The sequence below is a fragment of the Falco peregrinus genome, chromosome 4 (genome assembly GCF_023634155.1).
Source record: "Falco peregrinus isolate bFalPer1 chromosome 4, bFalPer1.pri, whole genome shotgun sequence".
NCBI classification, from domain to species: Eukaryota; Metazoa; Chordata; class Aves; order Falconiformes; family Falconidae; genus Falco; species Falco peregrinus.
This window is the reverse complement of record NC_073724.1, coordinates 3126362-3151259: the sequence shown is the minus strand read 5'-3', so window position 1 is coordinate 3151259 and position 24898 is coordinate 3126362. Positions and strand designations below refer to the sequence as shown.

Genomic DNA, 24898 nt, shown 5'->3' with positions numbered 1-24898 from the left:
TCCTGATTAGTCAGAATATATTAGGCTTTTTGTCTGTTACCATAGTAGTAGAATCTCCAGTAAAGGAGGTATTCAATCACACATTATCATTTGCACACCAATTCCATGTAATTATTATTGTACCACGTTTCATGAATATTTTTTTTTCTTCTCATTTTCAAAAAGTGAAATCTATTATTGGCCAACCCTTTCTTTCCCAGAGCAGATCCTGGCATACCATGATTTTGCATGTTGTAGGTGAGTATAACCTAGAAAACGTTAATGGAATTTATTCAAAATGGATGTCAAAAGCCCAGTCTCCAGCACACCTGTAGTTATATTCCACTATGTTGAACCTTGAGGTTTTCTAAATTTTTAATACTGGAATTTCAGATTACAGAAAGTAAGTAAAAATAAATAAATAAAAAAAAAGCCATTTTAACAGTATAAGCTATTGGCTGTTTAAAGAAATGAATGGTTTGCTTCCAGGCCAGCTGCTAACACCACAGTAAGTTGGGATGCCCCCGGACCAGAGGCAGAGTGCAGGGGGCGGGTCTAGGTGAGGCAGCTGCAGGAGTAATGTGGGAGAGAAAAAGAGTTATGAACCTTTGCTCATTCTGCTTGGGGTTTTTTTCCTGCTGGTGTATCTACCCATATTCTATTCTATTTGTTGATTGTTACCTTTGTGGTTATTAATAAGCGCTCCAAGTTTTTGTAGAAAATAGCAACTTCAAAATAACTTCCTGAAACTGGTGAAATGGGGAATAACTTTTTTTGCCAGAGAATTCTACAGGTGGGTCGAAGCCTGTTATGCATAAAAAATATTTTTTTTTATTCTATTAAGTTCCACAGGCTTTTGGAGTAAACAACTTTTGAACCGTATTACATTTCTCAGTAATGCCATTGATTTCATCCAGACTGAACAAAAGAGAAACCCAGACCTTGCGTTACCAGGATGCTCGGTCACCGACCCCCGTGGTGCTGTGTGGGAGCGTTGCCCCAGAGCAGGGCAAGCTGAACGGCTCTGAGGGGGGCTGAGGGGGGCTCAGGTGCCCCATTTGAGAGCCACGCTGTCACCAAGCCAGCCCACACCCAGTAGCCACCTGGGCCATCAGTGCTGCGGGTCCTGGGTGCCTGCCAGCCCTGCAGGATGAGCTTGCACAAAGCGCAGCCCCTCCAGTGACACTTTGGTTCAGGCTGAAAGTGTTGTTGGTTTTCTACCTGCTCATGCTTGGGACAGAATAAAGGGACAAAGTTGATCCTAACATCACACGGGACCTTGCACCCCCCCAGTAACAGCCAGGTGGAAGGGGACCTTGGGTCTCCTATAAAAAAAGTTTTGAGTTGCTTTACTTAGTATGGGCTGGCAATAATTCAGCAAATGCTGTTATGCTTATTCCAGCTACATTTGTTTCTTCTTCAGGGTATTATCGCCCAGGAGATCGTGTAAGTAAAATACTGATGCTGGCTTTCTGCCACTCAGGGATTCCTCTTCATCTGCTCGTCATACAAGCGCCCAATTCCTGCAGCCCTTTGCCAGCCGGAGCCTACGGGTCAGTTTTATCCCTGACCAAGCAGATGTGGGAGAGACTTACACTGCGGAAAAAAATAACTCCCCCCTGCAAAAAAATCAGTGCTTCATTTCAATTTACAGATGTAGATTAAGGGCACCACAAAACCCCGCCCATTAGCTACATGCACGCTAGTTTTGCAGGAAAAAACCCCACAAGAATATTCCCAGCTATCACAGGACTGACTTTTCAGCTTTACTACATTTCAAAGCAGGGAATAAGGGATTCAGCCAAAGAGGAATTACAAAGCTAAAACCTCTCGCAGTACTTTGAAAATTGAGACAGACACAAGTCTCTAGTGAGCCTAATGCAGTATCAGAGTAAAAAGTGATTTAGCGTCTTAAAAATGGTGCTTTTGTTTTCTATTTAAAGTAGGAAATCAAAGTCATGTCTTTAAATGTTTTATTCTGTGAGGCAGCCAAAAAAGGGTTTGCTTTCAAGCCTGAACAGTGAATACAGAGATAAAGTAGCACTTTTGAGAGCCTTTCATATGACTTTCTCCTTGGTTGAAACACTTGAAACATGGAAGTATGGTGTTGCCACACTCCTTCAGGGGGAAAAGGAAAGGCTGTAAAATGACTTCAGTGTTTTGCGATGTGATTTGGGAACAAAGCACCAGACAAACTTTCAGTGTAACTGGAGGATTAAAGAATGGGACATGGTCAGCATGAATATTTTGCTTCCTTCGTTTTCTATATGTAAATATGTGGGCGGCCCTGCTTCAGCAATTAAATACTCCCCATCTGTTTTTTTTGAACTTGGAGTGATAGCTCTTAGTAAATCAATTACAAATGTTCCAACCAATGTAACTGTAACAGCCTGAAGTAGGAAAAACTAGAACTGAACTTGTCCTTATTCTGTATTAGACATCCCAGCATTTAGATGGTTCTGGCTTCCATAAATCCAACAAACTACCTCTCTGAGCTTCCCCTTTACCTTCACCCTACTCTCAATTAACACCTCATTAAAATGCACACGTGCTGAGCCCTTACTTGTTGACCATCGCTTTTAGCACATTAGTATACTTGCATTATTGCCTGCAGTTTTATTTGATCTGCAAACACAGCCATGGAAAGTCCTGTTCAAGAAATCATCGGAACATGGAAATATTGACACAAATGCGTTTGCCATTCGCCTCCTCATTATTTGTGTCTGGGTTTCCGTGAGGTGTGGATATTAAACCAGAAGCGGAGCAGAACAACAAAAGGGCTCCTAGTCTGTCAGCCTACATGGCTGCTTTGAGGCTAACTCTGTCCACATAATAACACCTGTGTGAGCTGAGACAGATTTCTTTCCTCTGAGAAACAACAACCACAGACACACACACATACACAATACCCCCATACAACCAAAAAACTAAAAAAAACCCCCAAACTCCAACAGACAATGAAAAAAGCACCTTTGGACTCGGTGCATGCTGAAACTAAATGCTTTGAATTCTCCACTGACTGCGGGCTCTCTCCAGCTTAGCTGGATATACATGCCACTGTGTCAATGGATGTTTGGGACAACTTGCAGAGAACAGTGTCGGAGGTGGCTGGCTGAGCAAACCCAGGGGCTTCATTTGCAGCACAGCCCTCCTCCTCTGGTGGCTGCTCCCTGCGGAGCATCACGCAGCAAATTGGAGCATCACACAGCAAATCGGAGCATTATGCAGCAAATTGGAGCATCACACAGAAAATCGGAGCATCACGCAACAAATCGGAGCATCACACAGCAAATAGGAGCATCACGCAACAAATCAGAGCATTACGCAGCAAATCGGAGCATTACACAACAAATTGGAGCATTACGCAGCCAATCGGAGCTTCACGCAACAAAATGGAGTATCACGCAGCAAATGGCCCTTCCCCGCAGCCCTGCAGCCAGGGCGGGCTGGCTTCCCTGACAGCACCAACACCGACACTTCTCATCTGCTCCATGCTACAGCCCACCCCATCCTCTCCAGGCAGACTTGCCCAGACTTTGTGCTTAACCTTTTAAAAAGGAAACAAAAGAAGAAGGAGTCAAACGCGGTAAATACCTATTCCCACAAAACTCTTGCTGCCCATTCACTGTGACTTGTGTGGTTTCTTTCTCAAAGACTGCTCTGCACTGCCCTTAAACTTTCCCAGTTTAAACCAGCCCATGGTCTGCAGCCTGCTCTCTGCCCCACCACACAGCAGCTCCTCTTTTGATGAGTTATAGTCACTTGAAAAACCAGGAGACATTTCTCTAAGTCAGACGAATTACTCTGGTATAAAACCACTGTGGTGTGACTACCTTTATGTCATATATGGCAATTTAATCGTTCGGTTCTTAGCTAACCCCCCCTTATTTAAAGCTGAGTCTTCAGGTAGCTGGCACAGGGCTAGTGTCCTGTGAGCCAGCAAGGTTCTGGTGACTCAGCCCTCAGCACCTGTAAAAGCGTGTATCGATGCTGTAGATACCCTGCGACAGATGATGGGCTTCAAACGTCAGGAAATGGTACGCTGCATTTGGGTGGTTTGCACCCTGGATTTGGGCGCAATGAAACACTGTTGACCTTGTCACCCACTAGCTCTGGCAGGTCTACTGATGGAGATAGTACCGTGATGGATCCACACCCCAGGAGTATGTGTCATTAGGATTCTACTGTTCTCGGGTTTAATTCCTTTTTAATAGCTACTTTCTTTACTTAACTCCTGTACTATTTTACTAAATCATGTTTTGTGGCATCCTGACCTTCTGTTCTATCCTTCAAAATCAGCTGTCTTGGAACTCAGTGGGAAAGGGGGTTTTTTGTGTTTTTCCGATTTGTTCACTGCTTCTCTCCTCATAAGCCTCCTGGGGTTTGGGATACCTGCCGTCATCATTTCATATATTCCTCACTTAGCTGGTTTTACTTTTTTTTCCCCCGCTGTGTGTTACTTAGCCATTTAAATGCTACAGAAAATCACAATGCTTCTGTTTGATTTTGCGGAGGTGAAACCAATTTGTTCAACCAAAAGTCATTCTCATGCCTAGATATTTCCTTTGTTCTTCTTGTATTTATTCTATTTAAGCTGCAGAAAAAAATGGTAAGAGTTTCTTGCAGTGCATTTCTGAAGGAAGCAAACAAGCCTGTCACAAAGAAAACAGGATCCTTGCCTGTCAGGGACTGATCTTTAGAAAGCTCAGGCTATCCCCTGCAAGCACAATCTGAGCTGAACCCGGGTGACGGGGGAAGCTCCGTACATCACTTGTCACAATTGCTTGTCACAGCCTTGCTCAGGTATTAAAACAGTATCTTACTTCACGAGCAGACGCATTAAAAATCAATCAATGTCACTCCTGAGTGAGCAAGTCCCTTCTTAGCATGAACTGTGCCTCCAGTTTTCCTAAGAATTTTGACTTTGATGACTGATTTGTTTTTCTCAATTAGGAGAGAATATCTGACAGCCTCTGTGCTTACTGACAGAGAATGCAGTTCAAAGCATTTTAAAAAGAATCATCCTTGGCAATTACACCTACTAAAAATAAGTAGTGCTTTACAATGCCATTAATTACTATAATTACTGTGCCTTGAATGAGGCTTGCAACAGGCGGGGATCGTTTCAGCACTACGCATTGTGGTGAAGCACAGCTACGAGACATCCCGTTTTCACGGTGCATATTTTCTCCCAGATCCCTGAGCATAAATTTCATCAACATTAACATGAATTCCAAAACCCATATCCAAGTGCAAAGGATCTCATGATGCTTTTATACTTTCAGGATCTAAACTATAATTTCAACCATTAACAAGCACCATTTAGCATTAGATTTGCTTATGTTATATTATAGTTCTGGCGATTCTATACAAGATGCATTGCAAGCTCAGTGAAGACTAAATTGTGGTACTGAATAAACACTTTAAATAATGAAGCAGAAATAAACAGTGAACATTAATTTAAGCGTTTTACTTTGAATTTTCTTTTGAATAACAGAAACAAGCATGGTTTGCAAAACTCATATCATACAGCACCAGTAAAAATTAAACCTATCACCCAGAGATTCCTGTAGGAACAAACCCTCGCTGCACAAGGTACTTCCCATCATCTCATTTTGCCTAGGGTCAAGTATCGACCAATATGGGTCAAACTGTCAGCCTCCAGCTGGGGCATCACATGGACCATTTTGCTAAGAAAAGCACAAGTCAGAAACCAGCTGAGCCAACACTGATGACATATTTCAAAAACCGTTGTTCTCATGGTGAAACAGCAAGGAAATACACCTGGCAAGTCTCTGCACACATGAACTAGGGGGCTTGCATCAACAGTTCTCTTTCGGTGAGCCCGCCACTCTGAGAGAAAACAGCCCTGTTGTGTTACTGTGGGATGTTTCTGCTGTCACATGCATCACACAGGCTGCTTTACTCTTGGGGTCCCCACAAACAACCAGCCCCAGCCACTCTGTGTCTTGTGCAGCTTGGTATCAGCAAAAAAATTACGTGACAGCATTTTCTCCTCCAGCAATATCTGTTCTACCAAAACCATTGAATCAACAGTTACTAAATTATATATATTAGCTTTGCAAGCCCAATCTACACTTTGCCATGAAAACAGGTGCATCTGCAAATATTTTTCATTAGAAATGTAATTAAAATGCATAAACTTGTTTGCCAAGCAATTTGCACATAAATCAAGAATTAAATTAAATATAGAAGCCTCTTCCCCCCAACCCAGATTAAAAAGAATTTAGAGAAGTTTTCTGGGTCCATTTCTGAAATAATCTCTTTGACTCAAGCTTGTCAGTCTCAAACTTTTCTTCATTACTGCAGTAATCCTGAGACAGAAAGTTTTATTTCTAAAACTGGTTTTTGGTTGCAGCTAGAGTCTCCTGATAAAGTGGTGGATATATTGCCATGAAGAATGAAATCTACTGCCTCAGATATCATATAGAGACAAACAAAACCTGATCTTCACATAGCAAAACGCCATTCCAAAGAGGCCACCCCTATGGGGAGAGCTCAAAGCGACTCGGTCACTTACTGCAGAGACGAGTCACGAATCAGGTTCCCATTACTGCTAATGAATTGCTGATGAGAACCTCACCTAGGAAGATATTCTTTATTCACAAATATTTGCTAAATAACTTTCATTCATCTATGAATAAGCAGCGTGCCTTAGACTGCTCGCTGTTGTGCATTTGGTCACTCCAGTCATGCAGTGCAGCTCCTGGTCCTTGGCTGGAGGGCTGAATCCTTCTAAAAGCATAGTAACAGAATGGAAGGAATATATAAAATATATTTATCATATAAAAAAATATTTGTATTTATATATAAGGCTCAAGCTTTTGTGATCCCATTAGCAAGACGGGGTTTGGCAACCCTGCGGGTGAAGGCCAGAATTTGCTGCTCTGTTCAAAGAGCACAAAAAGGAGAAGGGATGGAGCTGGGAGAGGAAGAGGGAAGGAAGGTCCCAGAAAAGACATGCTCGCTGGCACGGCTAGGGGAGGAGAATGGCTGGACTAGGACCAGCAACTGCTACTCCTTGGAGAAACCCCTTCCCTAGCAGTAGTTGCTACCCCACAAACCCCGATCTTGGCTGTCCAGTGCTCTGCATTAGGCAAAGCAGGTGGCATGGCTCTGACCCACTTGCTGCCCCAAGCAGCAGCTCACGTTGCCCATGCCTACTGCCACTCTCCAAAAGGCATTCTTCCAGTAATAGCATTTGAATAAACAGTAATAATTAGTACTAACGTCCCCCATGTTTTTGCAATTCACTCTGCCAGCAGTTGCCAGCAGCCGTGAGTAATGGGAACCCACACATTAATTCAAACCAAATGGGGGATTTGGTTTGGTTTTTTTTTTTTAAAGACTCAGTAAGTCTTGCACTATTTTTATAATATCAGAATGATTCATCTCTTTTCCATGGTCTGTTCAAACTCTGTCTGCTCTGGACAACACACATTTGAAAAGGTTGCAAAACTATTCCCAACAGAATCACCTCTGGATGGAGAACAAGACTTCGCCGCTCAGCAGCCTCACGTGGTTTCAGCCGGGTTAACCAGCACAGACATGCCGTAACTCTGGAGACAAAAAAGTTGCACATTCCAGTGCTGGCATCTCAAGCCCTTCAGTTTTTTCTGAATACCTATAAATAAATCCACCACAAGAAACGCCGCTTGATAATCTTCTTTTGTTCTTCCTCTTACTGCATCATGAATCAGAGAATAAATATTTGCAAAAAGAAGTTGAGAGACCACTTTTTTGCTGCCATATCACAGCGCCAACAGATTCCACACACCACACACCACCCCCCCCCAGTTATTTTACTTTGATCGTGTGACTCTAACTCTGGTTAAAAATTGGCAGTTTCTCTTGCTCCTCAGCAGAAGATGATGGCAGGTGGTCATTGAAAGCAAAGATGGAAAACCCCAAGCTGAACCATTATTATCAACCAAAAAGTGAGATGCGTGCACAAAGTGTTACAGTTCTGTATCCAAATGGATTTTTTGTAGAGCATGAAATTGCACAAAAGTAGCTTTCAAAACAGTATGACATTATTTCTTCATCTGAAATGTCAAATCCATAGATTTTGATGATTTGGAAATAATTGTGTGGATCTTAATTTCTTCGTTTCTGTGAAAATCAGTATATTGTGCTCCTGGATTCTCACTCAATGGAACTAATTATAAATGAAGCCTTGAAGTATGAATTCAATTGAAAAAAGGTACCTCATGTAGGAGAAACATAAACTGATTTTTTTTTCTCTCTGCCATCATCAGTGACAGTCAAATTGGCCAGCACTATTAATTAAAGTCCACCTCTGAACTGCTCAGGTAGTGAACAAATCATATTATCTGTCTATATCAGTTCAGCAATAGATTAAAAAATTTTTTATTTGATGCTCTGCCTTCTTCATTAATTAGTTAATGTTTGTAAAATGCTTTGAAAATGAAAGGAGCTGTATAAGCAGCACTATTATCATTACACACTTCAGGGCAGATAAAGAGTAAGCTAATGAAAGTCTGCAGTAGGAACAAAACGGATGGCATATTGAAATGAGGTGTATTCTGCAGGGACTGGGGGGGTTGGGGTTGACCAAGTGGCACAGGGAAGTTCAGATAGGACTAAATCGTTACACTGTGATTCTGAGATTCGTTGAATGCCCAGCATAGAAATAAATTGGTGATCTTAATCCATATCCTAAAGGACAAGGCTCTCCTCCATATCAAATCATCATCTTTTAATAGGGTTTCTCTACAAGGGAGAAAATAGGACCTCTGCAGAGTGTGCAAGGGACAGCACGGAAACACTCGAGTGCCTTCTCCCTCTTCCCAACTCAGTGCCACAGCAGAGGGCTTCTCTTCCCAGGCACACGTCAGCAGCTCTTTCTAACACCACCAATTAAAAAAAAAATAAATATCAAAATGCTTCTTTCTCTCGCTTCCCAAAGGGAAAGTGAGTATGTTTCTATAATTTATGTAAAGGATGAACATTATGAGACCCTGGGGTACTCTACAGTGACAGAAGAATCAGTGGGGCTACAGGATCAGCATTAAAGGGGCAGAGGCGTGGGGCGTTCTCCATAGGTTGTGCATCTTCCATAACTGTCCTCATCGGCCTCTGCTTATTGAATCTTTTAAAACAGCTACATGTTATATCCAGCACATTTCCTGATAAGGTCAGGTATGAAAGATTAAAACAAAGTGGTTGGGAGGCATGGAGGGCCTGACCAAGGGGGGCTGGGGTCAGAAGTTAAGCAGGAATTGAAACGGGGCATCAAACGGGAGTGAAGGAGAGAGCTTGTGTGGGGCTTGGGTTTTGGCACAACAGAGCTGAGGAGGTGTGAGCACTGTTCACATTTCTTGTCTATCCCTACCATACTTACTATCCTGGTACATGATTTTTTTTTTTTTTTTCTCCCCTGCTCAACACCTGCTAGTGTCTGTAAGTAAAAAAGACATTCAATTTTAAGCATCAGTGCGTAGCATTTTTTTTTTTTTTAATGTAATGCTCTGTAATTTTGGGTCTAAGGGAACTGCAGTGGGTAGCACAGCCATTCTTGACTGTAATTAAAGCCTTAGGAAAAAAAATTCAAGGTGGAATATTCATCAAAATGGTTTAAGACATGAGGCTGCACCTTAAATACTTAATTCCGCTCCTTTATGCAGGTGAAGGGAAATGTCTGCAGAGCCCGTTTCGTGGTCAGGGTGCTCCTGACTCACAGACCTGGACCTGCCTCACCTGGGTACTTATCATGAGTATTGCCTTCCCGGTCCCCCTCGGCCCAGGGTCCTCCAGGCCATGGAGAGGGAGGTGTACCTCCTGAGACAGACTTCATTGTCCACCCAAATCTCCCCAGGTAATGAGGATTTCAGTATAGGAGCTTCAGTTATGAGACGGAGGGAAGGTGGGATGAATCCAGGACCTGAGACGAGCATGGAGCATCATTGCCTCATCGTCGAACTGCGGCTTCACCTCTTCCTTCTGGCTCTGGGAGGAAAAGCCTCTGCTGCATCACTGTCAGGAACCCGCACAACCCCCTGTGCCCCCACCGGCTCCCCTGACTTCACAGCCTGAAAAAATGAGTGGGAGAAACGCTAACCCCCCCAAACTTCACGCCAGAAGAGCAAGCCTGCAGTCGCACTGGGACCCCCAGGACCCCCCTCTGAGCCGAGCCGCTCTGGCAGGGCTGTGCCCTCCTCGGCCGTCGCTCGCTGACATCAGCCACACGTTAGGCTGCGTTGTTTTTAGATCATGACCCAAAATTTGTCAAGACTGCTCAGGTGAAGTTTAACCTAAAGGATATAAGGCAGCAATGGAATTTAAGGGAATAATCCATTTTTTAGACTGCTCGCTGTTTTCCCTTTAAAATAAGGCACTCTACAGATCTGCTGTTTCAGAAACTGAGAGGTTTCAGTATTTTGTTGTAGGACTTTGTGAGTTTGTTCCATGACGGAAGAGTTAAAGACAGGGTGTTAATAAGGTATTTTAGGAAGCAGATATGCTGCCAGTCATTTGTTTACAGTTAGTGGTTTGCGGCTGAATCCAGCTTTACTATTTTCCTTCCAGCCCTCATGAAGCTGAGTTCATCGCTTGGAAATTTACTTTTTAAAAGCGTTTAATTGTCATTCAATAGCTAAACCTCTATTTACACACAACTGCTGAGTTCCTGCTAACCACCACCTCTTTTTGATTAACACGGTTCAGCCTGTAAGGTTGGTAATTGAGCATTTAGCAAGAAAGAAAATAACAAAGAAATGCTCAAAAAAACTACCCCCCCCCCCCTTCATTTTATTACCTCTATTTTGGTTCTGCTTTTATGTCATTTTGCCTTTAGACTTTTGTTTTCTTCTCTAGTTACTTTAGCGCCTTATTGCTATAGCTTCTGTAGACAGAATATCCGGAACTCTCCATGTTTTCACATTTTCCTTCCATAAAAACCACTACTGCTCCCTTCCTGAGAACAAAACCTCAAGATGGGAATAAATGTTACTGCTGAAGTCCCAAGGGCGATGCTCTCATTGATTCTAGTAGATCTAGTGTTGTCTTTACAGTCTCATCATACAAACTCTGGGGAGAGGTTTGATGATCTCTTTCTTCTTGAGATTTTTTGAAAAAACTCTTTAGAGAAACTCTGCTGGTTCTTCTGCTCTCAACACACACACAGGCTCTGCTGTAAGACCAGTGCTCGTGACTCATGAGTTTTGGAGACCTGAGTTTAAAATGCACTTGAAAACTTCTTTCTTGAATTTAATCTTCTCAAGGTCCTTCTGACACTTCACTCTGTATTCTGTGTTCCTCAATACATTAGTTAGCAAAAAAGCAAGGGATTATAAGCGTATTAGGCAAAACTGTTTTGTCAAATTTTTTCATGGAAAGTGTGAAATCTGGCTTTTTCAAAAAATATACCTCGCCTTTTATACAGGTAAAGTACATCAGATCAGATGAAGGTATCAAAGTTAATGGTGGACAGCTTGGAAGATCTGAGGGGTGTGCATCCACATTTTTACACTCCTAAGTGTTCAGCCTCAGTTCTGCCTTATTTTAACCTGATGATGGCATAACAAATACTTTCTAAGTTTTCAAAACAAGCTGAGGAAGAGCCTGATCTGCCAAACTTGAACAGATTTAATTAATATGACTCTGAAATGATTATATTTAGATATATAGTTTGTCAATACCATATGCACAGTATTTAAAAAAATTTACTGCAGTACCAATAGTCAGGAAATGCAGCAATTAATCGCTGACCTATCTGCACCGCTATAAGAAAAACACTTTCTGTCCTGTAGTTACAGGGAACATGATTTGGTCTGAAGTCAGAGCAGAGACAGATTCTCAGACTAACCAAAACTTCCATGGCCAGTGAAGGTTTAGTAGTTTAATCCGATCTTTCATCTGATTTCCAGGAGGCGGCTCTGGAAAGGCTTGCCAGTATTGCTGGCACAAAACACAGAAAAGTTCAGGTTTCGATTCCATACCATTTGCATTGTCAAGGGGAGATGACAGAGGAAATACTCCATTCTTATGAAGAAACAAAATGATTAGCAAGCCCATGGAAGAGGCAGGCATGAGTGATAAGAGGAGAGAAACACACTTCTCAGAGATAGTCCAATATTTGAAAAAACAGCTGCAGTCAATTTATTTTGCTCTTTCCCCAAAGACCTAATATACTGATGTAAGCCAAAAGCAGGACAAGAAACAGCAGGAACACTTGCATAAGCACTACATTGTAGTAGAAAGAAACAGATTTTAATGCAAAGATAAATGTATTTAAGAGATAGATTCATGTTCATTAGAAGGAAAGCAGGAGAACTGCAGAAATAAAACCAAGGTTCCGTTTAAAAGCACCGGACGGTTTTATTTCTCTGCTATTTGTGTTCTGTATGTTCGGATCAAATCTATGCTTTTGCAGGAACTCACTGTGAAATTACATAGTATCACCAACATGAAGTACTAGACAACAACGTCAAGGTTGAAAGTCAGATGCTCAGCAGCTGGAAAAAGCCAAAATAAGGGTTACAAGGGCAGCCTCAGTTGGATTCCTTTATATGTATATGCTCATTTTGAAAAGGAGCTGCCATAAAACTTTTAAACGGCACTGAACAGATTTCCTCCCCTAATCTGGTTCTTGGAAGTGGCTAATCTGTTGTTGCTGAAAATTTCAACTCAGTAACTCCAGCTGAGGTATATGCTTTACATGACAAGTGTCAATCCACAGGATTACATTTGAGCAAAGTTATAGGCAATTAGGGAAATAAAAGCTATTATTATAATAAAAGGAAGTACGGAGCAATCTCAGCTACAATCTTAGCTCCTAGTCCTGCATATGATACAGTCCATTTCTTTAATGCATAATTCTCACTGCTGTTGCAAGGATTAAGAGCACTTTATGTGAACCAAACTGTAACCAGCTGTCAACAGATCATGTTTTCTTCATTCCCTGCCTTCAGCAATAACTGAGTTCAATAGACACACATTTTAAAGGAAAAAAAAAATCAAAGAGTGGTTGAAATAAGATTGGGATGGAATTATTTTCATGGGCCCCTCTTGTTTCTGGTTTTAAGAAATAGAAGACTATTTGACTATTGTCAACTGATCGACTGTAGTACAATACACTCAACTGGTCCAGAGCATGCTGATACAGGAACGGGCATAAGAGAAATATAAGAGAAGGGGGCAGAAGAGGCAGCCCTGGTTCACCTCCTGCCTCCCTGCTGCTCCTTCCACCGCACTACTTCGCTCTGAGGGTCATCTGGTGGTAGGAGTGCTGCTCGGGCTCCAGCTCCGCTTAAGTCTTAGCTTCCTTGAGGCAAAATACCTTTGCTTAACAAAAGCACCTAACTATTAACAAAAAATCTGATACTAACTTCAGTTTTCCCTACTGGACCCTTAAATAAATGTTTCTTAGATAAGCAAGAGACCAGGAAAATTCATGAGTTTTATGTTCAGCTGACAGTTCTATTCTTGTTATACAGTTACATCTTACTCATTCCTGTCTTTCCCTTCTCACATGGCTTCCTAGATGAAGGCCAACCTTAGTTGCTGTTGATGTTTTCCCTATATTTATTTTTAATGCTTTCTCCATGTCATACTTCTACACGGTCTTTTCTAAGCCAGTTTAAAAACATTTTCAAAACTGTGAGGGGGAACAAATTAAAAGGAGCCTGATGTTCGTTTTTACATGTTCAGCATTTGTATTCTACCTCATCACCTTTTTTCCTTTTCTTTCTATTCCCTTTTCAATTTCTTCCTCCTTCCTCAGTGGAAATCAGCTGTTCTGCTGGGAACACTAAGAACAGCCTTCATGCATTCCACTGATGCTGTATGGTGGGCTTATGGGTTAGAGAGGGAGATGGAACACCCTCCCCAGGGCACGTCCCTTGCCCACTGCTGTGCAGCCATGTATCGAACCACAACCACAGCCCCCTTTCTGCAGCACGTAACAAAGTCGTGCATGAAAACACAACGTTCTTCATACATCGGCATTCAGTCTGCCTTAAAAAGTTGATCAAAATCAACTGCAAACCCCTACAAAAGGACCGAGGATTCACCCAAAAAGTCTCTTCTGAAAATAAAGGCACCAGAGACCAAATGAGCCCGTCATTCCCACCTGTGAAACTCCAGGCTCTTCAGAATTAGGAATTTTCAACATTTGTAGCACCTTACCAGTCAATGGGGACACCACACAGGTGTCACTACAAAGAATTCAGTAAGTCTGCTTGCTGATGATGCACAAGAAAAATCAAGAGCTCAGCTCACTCTTTCTCACCTCTTCCCTCTTTTTTTGGTAGCACTCCTCCAACAGTAAAAATTTATTTTAATTATACACATGGAAAGAACTGCCAGTTTTACCTAACGCCTCATTTCAGAATTCTCTGACTTTTGTGCAATTTAGCTATAATTTTAATATAAATGCAGTGTGCGCTAGTGAAGGGGAAAATGTTGCATTAAAATTACAGGTCAGATAGCTAAGGAGCAGTGTGCAATTCAGACTGTGGCCTTAGCATCCATTATCTGATTATTTCCTTGCCAGCACACATACATACAAGAACAATCGGCAGTTTAATGAAATAATCATATCCATGCAATCTGTTTAAAATACAATTGCTTAGTAATACCACCCACAGAAAGTTTGAGACTGTAAGTGCATTACTTCTGGAAGATTCTGCATAAGAAATTAAATTGTAATCAAGTAATTATCTAATGAGGTGTTACACAACACATTTTTGCCAGCAATAAAGCGAGAAACAGAACAAAAACTGGTAAAAAGAACTTTCTCCAAAGCGATAAAAAGTTTCAGCTCTACAGTATTAGAATTATGGCAATGCCTAATCACTGTTCCAGACTCAAACATTTTATGTGAGAGCCATAACGTACTTGTCCTTGTCCTTGTCCATGTACATTTGTACGTGAAATTTCACCTGAACTTCTGTGAATATGAAATGAACATTAAGACAGCCTCAAAAAAAAGTCTGAAAATACCATGAATACATGAGGGTACATAAGGGTAAACAGAGGCACAAAGATGTTGCATGAATTCCTTAATTTCTGAAGAGTGTCTATTGCTTTCAGTAATATGTGGAGGAAAGCTACATTTTGACCTTACATCCAGATTTCATAAAAATCTCAGCATTCTCACCCTGAGCCAGATTTTCAGAAGAGCGAAGATCTTAGTACTTGGAAAAGTAAAAAATTGGCTAACGTATCTTGCATAAGGGCATTCGTTTGGTCCAGGCCAGATTTTAAAGGATTTTTGTGTGCTAATGAGACTTCTACTCTCCAGCTTTTCCATGCTTTTGCAAATCCTGCCAGCTATGTATTTTCACCTTCACTTTCCTACACAATTCTGCGTATTTGCCCCTTAGACTCGATTTTTTGTTACATACCAATACGCATACCTAGCTTAAGGCATGAACTTAATTCTACAGAGCGCCGGACTGCGATGGCAGGACTGGAATCTCTTGAGAGCCTCCAAACTGTACCGCACACCGACACCGCTGCCACAGGGTCTGGACAACACACCCGTGTGTATCCAGCCGCCAGGCAATGACCTGCCTTACACACAGATGTATTTTACCGGTACTTTGGGTAAGTCCTGGCTGAGACTTCTGACTGCTTCACTTGGCTTTGTTACTAGCATAATTACCGTTCTTAAATGGTCTATTCAAAAGTCCTTCCTGAAATTCTTTAAATCCGCCATACAGTGCAGACTGGTCAGCTCGGTGGAATCTGGCTCGACAGGCTGGCACATCCTTGCTGGCCCAAACCATGAACGCGAGTCTTCCTCGGGTCGCCTAGAGATCTGCTGCAATTCGTGTTCACCCCTAAACACTACCCTCGGTAATAGCTGCGCTTAGAAACAGTTATGTACAGTATCCTCAGCTAACTCCCATAGCTAATGTCTTGGTACGTCATGTCCAACGTGAGCATGAAGAAAATTGGAATAAAGCTGTAAAGCTGGGATAAAATAATGAGAGAGAAACTGGTCAGATTTTGTCAGTGGTCTGGTTAACTGCTCTAATTTCTGTAAAGAAATCTAATTCTTGAACAAAACTTCTCATCAGACCTTTAAGATGAGCATTTCAAGAGAGAGACCAGTGGAAAATAAATTCCAAGTCCATATAGAATATTTCACCCATGAAGGGTGAGTATTATGTTTCTCTCATGAGTGTAAAAGCTTCATAAGTCATGACTGCACAGGCATGAATGAATTATGAGGGTCTTTTGCTTTAGTAAAAGGAGCAGGATCAGCATTCGTAGGCAAGACATTCTATTTATTCTATCTCTTTCTTGATCTCCTTTAATTTAAAATTGTTTAAAACTGCCAGTCCTACTAGTAAAGAAATGATCACAAAGAAAAATAGATCAAATTCATTAGAAACACATAATATGGGTTTCTACAGGTGATCATAAATAACACTGATTTCTGCAAATGATTCTCAGTTCCATTTTTCAACGGCTGGCAGGCATTCCCAGGGCTATGTTGTTTCATTCGTGGTGGCTCTTCTGTACCAAATGAGACAGGAGACCTCAGAAAAGAAATAAACGTGGGACCATGCTGCTGAAGACCATCAGATGGGGAGACTGCAGACAAATAGAGCTTTTGCCTTCAGAAAGACTGTTTCGTAATTAGTTCTTTTCCTGAATCAGACAGAAAGCACAAATAACACCACCTCTGAGAGAATAAAATGTTATGAAGTGTGTCAATTGGAAGAAAAATACTGTAAAGTTACATTTAGGGCTGGGTCCCCAGTGCTTTTCGTGACAGTGCAGGCTCGCACGGCGCCTTGTGGGAGCTGTAGTTCAAAGTTCCTCACATCCTTCCCCTCCTCACTTGCTTTCCAGAGCCCCCCTGGATGGAGGCAGACCCCAGCACACCCTGGTTTTCCCTGTACCTCCTTGCTCTGTCGTCTGGAGTGATGGGATTCTGTGGAACTGCTTCTTTCCATTCTTCTAATGGAACCCCCTGAAGTTCATCTTTTCCCACAGAAAACTTTCTAGCGGGCATATTTTTCATCTCCAAACTTTCTACCAGAGGGAGAATGACTTAAGAGGGAAGATACATCAATATTATGAGGCAAGAGGAGGAAAGAAAAGAAGGGGAAGTGAAGACCAGGCAGTTATAAGGCTAATAAAGAAGTCCCTGAAAAGTTTTAAAAATAGAGAAATGGTTTTGCTGCATCTGTGCTTCAATGTTTCATGAAACATTACCAAATAAATTGCAGTGAGACACTAGAGGGAACACTTTTGCCTCCAACATTGTTGAAATTTTCATACTAGCTCTGGCTGACATAGCCCTTTCAGAATAATTTTCAAGTTGTTGGTTTTATATCTTATGTTGCAATGCCATCATGGCAAGTCCTCTTCTTCCCTTCCTACGCTCCAGGTGACCTGAGCTGAGGCCAACTCACTGCTTTTGATGGGTCCACCCTTTTCTTATAGATATTTCCAGACATCCACCTAACCTTTCACTGCTAGTGAACAAATGAATGTATGTGTAACAGGAGGGTGCAGTGTCACCACAGTCCTTGTAGACAAAAGCAGTCACCATCCACTTCCAACTAAGCATATGCTGTGTGAGAAGAAAGTATTGCTCTGCCTTTCCAGCTGTTCAGATGGTAGACACAACTCCCTGAAGTAAGATGACAAAAAAACCCAAACAACAAAAAACACACGAATCCATTGACCTTTTGCAGAGAACTTCTACAGCTGATGCTCTAGAGACGTTGTGCTGCCCACGTGACTCCAGAACAGACATTAATTACCTTACTATTATTTGATTTTCTTCATCCTCAGAGTCTTCCCATCCAACTTTAGACTCTACTCAACAGTTCACAGAGTCCCAAACTTGCATTAGGCTGGTTTATTAGCTTCAAATAAGTGTGAATCCCTCTTTATATGAGACAAGCCTTGAACTGGAACTCACTTGAGGAGCTGCCATAGACTTGTAGCCATCTGATGCTGTTTGTTCTTTTGTCAATCATGAAAACATTTTTATTTTTGTTGCCTGGTATCACTTTATTCACATTCAGTCAAAGAGCTCCAAAGTACTGTAAGCTTCAGTGTATAAAGAAAAAAAAAAGGAAAAAAACCAACACAAAAGCAAAAAAATAGCTCAAGGGAGAAGTCCAACATAATGAAAAATAATGGCAACACACACTTGCGTGAACATAAGCTTTTCAGCTGCCTGCCGATTTTAGGATCAATGAAGTGTTTTAAGGAGAAGAATGTACCTGAAAAGCCACAGCTGATGCCTGTATCTTTTGTGCAGAATTGACTCCACTCTTCCACCTCGTCATACAGGGACAGATCACTGGAAATCAATGATCGTATACCAAGCTGGATGGGTTTGTCTCCTCTTTCTCAGAAGCAGTTCCAGATCACCATGCTTTTGATCAAAAGGAGGTAGTTTTGTTTGGGTAATTGGTTTCTTTTCCTAAAACTTCAAGAAAGCATAAAAGAATTGGTGAAAATGTTTTCTAAAAGCTCAGAAGTGTTTTGGTTCTAGAAGTGTTAGTAACTGCAACAAAAAGCTCTTCCTGAACCCAATCGTCCAGGCTGTCAACCACTTTTAAAGCATGCAAACATGCTAATCCATGAAAAAAAAACCAACAAACCCAGGCTATCCAGATTTCATAATGAGAGTGTTGTGCATGCTGTTAGGAGCATAAGAATGGACAGAGTCCTTTAAACTATCTTTTAAACTCCATCAGATGCAACTAACCCCCAGGAAGATGGGTCCAGTCCACCTAGAACTCATTTTGCACAAATCCTGAAGCACAGGAAAATATCACTGTCAGATGACAGGCAAATAATATGATTAAATTGTGTCTCAGAATAAGCAAGGAGTCTCCAGGTAGCCAAAGGAAAGTTCAGAGACACGCAGGAGAGGCATCAATATAGCGACTGAAGACAGAGAATTAAAAGCTGACCCCAAAACAAAAGGGACATAGTTCAGATTAAAATAAAGATCCCCAAAGGCTCCCCTAGAAGAAGGGTTATTGACAGAGATGGGCAGGCACTATTTCAAAAGCTCCAGGTTAGAAGCACATTACTGTGAACCCCCCCTATGACAATCCTGCCGTGTGGCATGTCGTGGCACAAAGAACTGCTCTGAACGAAGGTACCGCCTGGCCCGAGTCTGCTGGTGTACGCGGAGGGCTTGCAGCTCAAAGGAGCTCTGATCCGGCTGGTGCTGTGCTCCTCGCAGCGCCTGCGGGCTCTGGGAAGCCGGGAGCCGCTGCCATAGAGTTGCTGTGGCTGAAGCTGCTCATTTTCAAAGGCAGCCTCTATTCAAAGGAACGACAGGATGGTTAGGCTGGCAGCGTAGTGCCACTTGGCAGCGTCTCCTGGGGCTTCTTGATGGCCACTAGGCTTGAGCTATTAATGATAACATAGTAAATTGACTCCTTGTCACATGGCATTTTCAGGTAGCTCTGAAGTCTTTTTCAAGGATACAAGCCATATGAGGAAAAACGTTAAAGGAGGACTGAAGCCCTGAGATCCTTTTGGCCCACTGCGATGAAAGGACCTGCTGTCCCTGCATCGCCCTTTGCTTGCCCTATACACTCCAGCACATCCAGATGAAAAGACACCGAAGTACACTTCCTCTGCTCAGTTTATCTTTTGATTGTCTCCCCAGCTGCTCCCTAAATTCTCAAACAGGCTGTAGGGACGCAGGCTTGTGGCTGCACCATAACACCAGTGAGAGCTGCAAAGCTACTTCCTGGCAAAACGTTCAGAGGCTCTTGCTTGTGCTGCTCTCCCTGCTCTGATATGGCATGTATGCCTCTTCCTGGGAAGGAAGGGAGCTTAGCACCTCTCCAGCTCCTGGCGCGTACAGCTACAACAGGGATGTTAAATATTTGCAAAGAAAACCTTACTCTTAGGTTTGCTTATTAAACAAGAGGCACCATACCGAGCGTTACAAGTCTGCTGCAGAGACTTGGGAATCCCAGGGGATGTCAAAATAATTTCCAAGATTCTCCCGTGCCCCTCCTCCTCCTCCCTGCCAGCTCAGGCTGAAAAGCGAGCTGCCTGGCAGGAATGGCCACAAGGGCAGGCAGAGCTCCTGCTCTGAGTCAGTTTGCTGCCGTAGACTGAGGAGGGTCTTCGATTTGTCTGCCGCTTCGAGGGTTCCCGCTATGCTCCTTCCAAGATGCTACCAGACTGGAAACTTTTACGCTGAACACAGCTTGGGCATGTTTTATTTTTAGCAGAAAATTAATTAATTAATATGATTTATGCAAATTTAGGAGCTGTTTAGAAGGCTTCATTCTCAATGCAATATTCAATATTTGCTTAATATCTTGTCAGCTAATAGTTATATCCCCAGACAGGAAATTACACTCAACTGTAGCAAAATGGTTCTTACCATTAATTCTGTCAGAAATAGGGAAAGATTAACTGTACTATGGCTGGCATTGGTTATTTAGCAGTGCACAGGTTATTAGTATGAAAATGCATGAATCTTCTGAAAAATGTATGGAGTGAAAAGGATTGTAATTCCATTAAGCATACACGATGAAACTAGTCTAAATAGTGGGGAAAAAAAAAAAAAAGGAAACAAGGTCTTTAACTAGAGACAAATAAAAATTAAAGCCGTGAACAGTTTATGGATTTTTAGAGACAGACTAATCCTTTTTAAAAAGTCATTTTGACCACTACTCAGATGCTGTAGTATATCTTTGATCAGGTCCATAACTACTCCAATGCCATCCTTCAACACCCGTAGCCAGCCTTAATTATAATCATTCGTGCCAAATCAGATGCATATACTATATCAGGAATAACCCACAGTTATATCCAGTTTACTACTACCTGTTCAAAATTCTCTGAACATTTTGCATCCAGGCTTGTGCCATTCAGAGTCTTCTGGAGTCGAAGTTTACTTCGGTTCTGCATTTGATTCATTGTTCCTATGGGATTCTCTATTGTGGAAACAGCAAAACCCTGCCTGCCATACACTTCTTACCCAGTTAATGTGAACTTTTTATATTTAGAAGTAGAAATGAGAAAAGCATGTACCAAAATCCCAAATTGTTTATTTGGTCTTCAGCAGATACAAACTAATCAAAGCAAATAATTTTAAGGCTGCTATTTAAGAGGACCTTTTGCCAATTCAAAACACTGGCTTCCTTTTTCCTTCCTTTTGTTTTACAAAAGCACGTCAAAACTGTTATGATTGACCAGTATGTTCTGTGCAGCTGCACAGCTCACATGCAGTGATATACTTAACCCAGCATCCCTTCCCACCTCACCAGCATGAGAGTTAATTCCATCATAAACTTCTCCCGGACATCATAAAAACAGTACAGCAAGTCCCTAAAACGGCATTTCGATTAACGTTTACAACTGCCAAAAAATGAACTGGAGATTTAGCTCACACAGTAAAATGGAATAAGCACAGACCGAGGAACTCTGATATCCCAGTATACTCCTGACATTCCTATTACAATGTTTTGCACCTGCCTACTTAATGCTTTTTACTCATTCATGCCTATAATAATTAAACAAACCTGTTGAGTTTATCTTATCCCGGTGCTCACAGGTCCCCCAGCTATTCCTCTGCAACACCAGGCAAATGCATCTTGTCCTTGCCTGTGCAATCCATCATTTTGGTTTGACTCATTAGTCTCTGCCTTTTCTTTGAAAGGCAACGTCCTATTAATTGCACTCTCATGCAACACACTTTCCAGTAAGAAATTCCAAAAAACATCAAAAAGGTAGTTAAACACTGCTCCCCCATAAGCATCCCTCGGCTTCAAAGGTCTTATTTTGTCTTCTATAAACTCCGCGGCAAAACTGGAAGTTTTCTGTGGAAGAAAGACCTTTTTGTGCTTTTAGGGAATATTTGCCTATGTGATGAATCAGATACTCATACCCGCAGCTATCTGCAGAAAAGCCAGAACATCTGGGCAGTACAATGTGCCACCGTGCTAAAATAAATGCCAGGAGCATTAGAGCTGTGGTAGCTTAACATCACTGCCTGGCAGAAGAGGCAGTTGGTTCAGGTGCAGCATCAAAGGGAGGCACAGACCCATCAGGTGAGATCTACTCCCAGTTTGGGAGCCAGCTTTTTGGGTACAAGCTCAGGGGTCTCTGCAGTATGTCCCACTCGCTGTGCTTATATATTTACCTTAACGTACCAGATGCCAGAAACCAAACTGGTTTGCAACCTTGGAAACTTTGACAGTTATTCTGATGTTTGTGAGAGATGAAGGAGACTTGGTGAATGACTTGCTTCAGCACCTCGTTTTTCAAAGTACATGTACTTTCTCCTGCGAAAATTAGTGTCAACATTAAAATACAAAATGGTTTAAAAAAATTACATAAAAATTATTGTTACACTGTAAAACTATCCTCCTTGAATATCACCTTGATCAGATAGTTGTGCAGGACTAGAAAGACTAAGAATGAATGAATCATACCTTGTTCTTAGCTCTGCATTAGTAATTTGATGCCTCCGTACAGCATCTCACCTGCATATTAAAGACATAAAGGGGCTTCCAGTTTCTGCAGCCTGCCTCAGGAGAGAGAAGTGGTGCAGAGGGAGCATGTGAAGAAAAGAGGAATTTACCAGATGAAAAGAAGGGGTTGGCTATCTTTAAGCAGGACTTGGAGAATGTAGGACCAAAAGTTTTGATTTGTATGATAATCTAAAATCAAATGGAGAAAGGAGTGTTGGCAATCACTCCTTCAGTTCATAAAAATTCTTAATATATTAATTTTCTTTCAGCGTTTCTTCCAGCCTCACTCTCCTTTGTTTGTTTGGGAGGCTCTCCGTTGCAAAGTCACTCAGAGCCTCTCATTTCCACATGTCCAGCATAGAAAGTCACCTCGCACAAATCTTCTTGCTGATTTTTATTCAAACCTTGTTCCCACGTGCAGCAATGCCAGCTCCTTTGCATCACCAAGGCACATCCCTGACAAAGGTTAGGCTGGTAAGGACACACAGGAAAAGTATCCCTGCAAAATCTATTCTGGCTCCATGCAATTTGTCTCGCAAAACAAATGTATGATGTTGCCCTGATGGCAAATCCAGAACGGTTTTGCTGAATTCAGCAAATGCGAGGCACGCCAGTAAGGGATGAAGGTGGCTCCAGGAGGGACAGCACACAGAGCGGACACGTGGATCTCAGGGTGTTTGAAGCCCATGCCATCTGTTTGCCAAGGTGGTCTTGTGGGTGAGGGGCTCTGGAACAGCTTTCAAGTGGGTGGGATGGGATAAAAGTGAAATTCCTATCTGAAAAGGCAGAACTGAGAGATCAGGGAGAAAAGTGATAAAAAGCATGAAAGGTGACAGTAGTACCTTGTGTAAATGCTCCTGGTTCTTTCCTTTTTCTTTGTCTGAGGTGCTCGTTTTTCTTCTGAACACAGTGAATTCCATCTGAATGAGCTACTGAAAATTTTTCCACCCCACTTAGGTTTTAGCACTTCTTTTCTACAAGCAGTTATTCCAACTGACGGGGAGCAAGGAAGGCTCTTGTTATCCATATACACCTGGTGGAACTGCCTCTCCCATGCTTTAGATCCCTGCAGAAATCTATTCACAAAAGCAAATTATCTAACTCTTTCTCTATCTCCCTCTGCAAACTAGAAATACGCACATAAAAAGTTGTAATACAGGCTGACACTTTGTTTACAGCAGACTCGGGCTCCTTATTTGAGGACAAGAGAGTCGGTAAAATAATTCATATTTCTGAGCAGCAGGCCAGAAACGCCACTGCTGCCTCTCCTGGCACTGCCCATAACGAACAGCACAGGAGGACTGACACAAGTTCCTGAGAAAGATCTTCCCCTTTTCAGGATTTAATTTTGCTGTTAGGTTCCAGATAAAAAATGAGCTCGTGTTATTCTGGTGGGATTAAATTATGGGTTTATTTATTAAATTTATTTATTCATTAAATTTATAAAGACGGGATTGCCTCAGCCATGCATAGGTCTAAGCTGTACAATCCTTTAACAATACACTGCCGAACAGTTCTGTGAGCAGCTCCATTGAATCCCGTGGGATTACCCGTTAGAGTAAGGATTCAGCTAGCACAGCAGGAGGTTACAGATCTAGTTCATAATTTGTAAGGCTGTAGATTGGAGTATGACACTGATAATATACTGTAGCCTGAAGTTCTGGTGATTAAAAAGACATACATTTACGCAGAAATAATCAGAAAATGGCTTCTTAATTAGAAATTTACATGACTATCAGCAAATCGCTTTGAGATCCTTTGTAAATGAGAAGTGCTATATAAATGCAAATTTCTTTCATGGTATTAATATTATTTATCCGTTTAATTGAAAAACACCCAAGACTTTTATTGCATTTTGGTTAGCAAACTACTAAATATGAAGGGCCGAACACATCCGCGTTGTAAGCTTTTGGAACTAATGCAGTTACAGCACCAATGAATCTGACCCCAGTACCCAGAAGGTGCTAGGTTTGCTCGGTGCAGAGAGGAGGTGACTGAGGGGTGCCCTCCTTGCTGCCTCACGGCGGGGAGCGGAGAGCAAAGTGCTCATCGCCTTTCTCGGGTGCCTGGTGATAGGATGCCAGGGAATGGCCAAAAGCTGCATCAGGGGAATTTCAGATATTAGGAAAAAGTTACTCACTGAGAAGGGTGAAAAAGCACTGGAACAAGCTTCCCAGGGAAGTGATCAAGACCCAAACCTGCCGGTGTTGAAGAAGTCTTTGGGCAATGCTCTCAGATATAAGGTTTGACTTTTAGGGTGCCCTGTGCAAAGTCAGGACTTGGACTCGATGATCCCTGTCGTTCCCTTCCAAGTCAGGATATTCTGTGGCCCCAAATATCTATGATGTATTACTGAAAACAGAAAGCAATACAACTTTAATGTAAGAAAGATCATAATCTTACTTAATCCAGGCTCTGCGCCTTCATCACACTTTCCTAGCCCTTGC

General features: G+C 42.0%; 1 long non-coding RNA gene across 1 annotated transcript in view; it reads right to left on the bottom strand.

Moving 5' to 3' along the window:
- LOC114012194 (uncharacterized) overlaps positions 1 to 24898 on the bottom strand; it is a 48676-nt gene that overhangs the window by 10961 nt on the left and 12817 nt on the right. Inside the window, exons 2-5 of the long non-coding RNA XR_003554503.2 lie at positions 24592 to 24803; positions 23294 to 23527; positions 22413 to 22463; positions 18216 to 22262 (exon numbers count right to left, since the gene is read on the bottom strand). This is a non-coding gene — a long non-coding RNA (uncharacterized LOC114012194). The remainder of the gene's footprint in view (positions 1 to 18215; positions 22263 to 22412; positions 22464 to 23293; positions 23528 to 24591; positions 24804 to 24898) is intronic.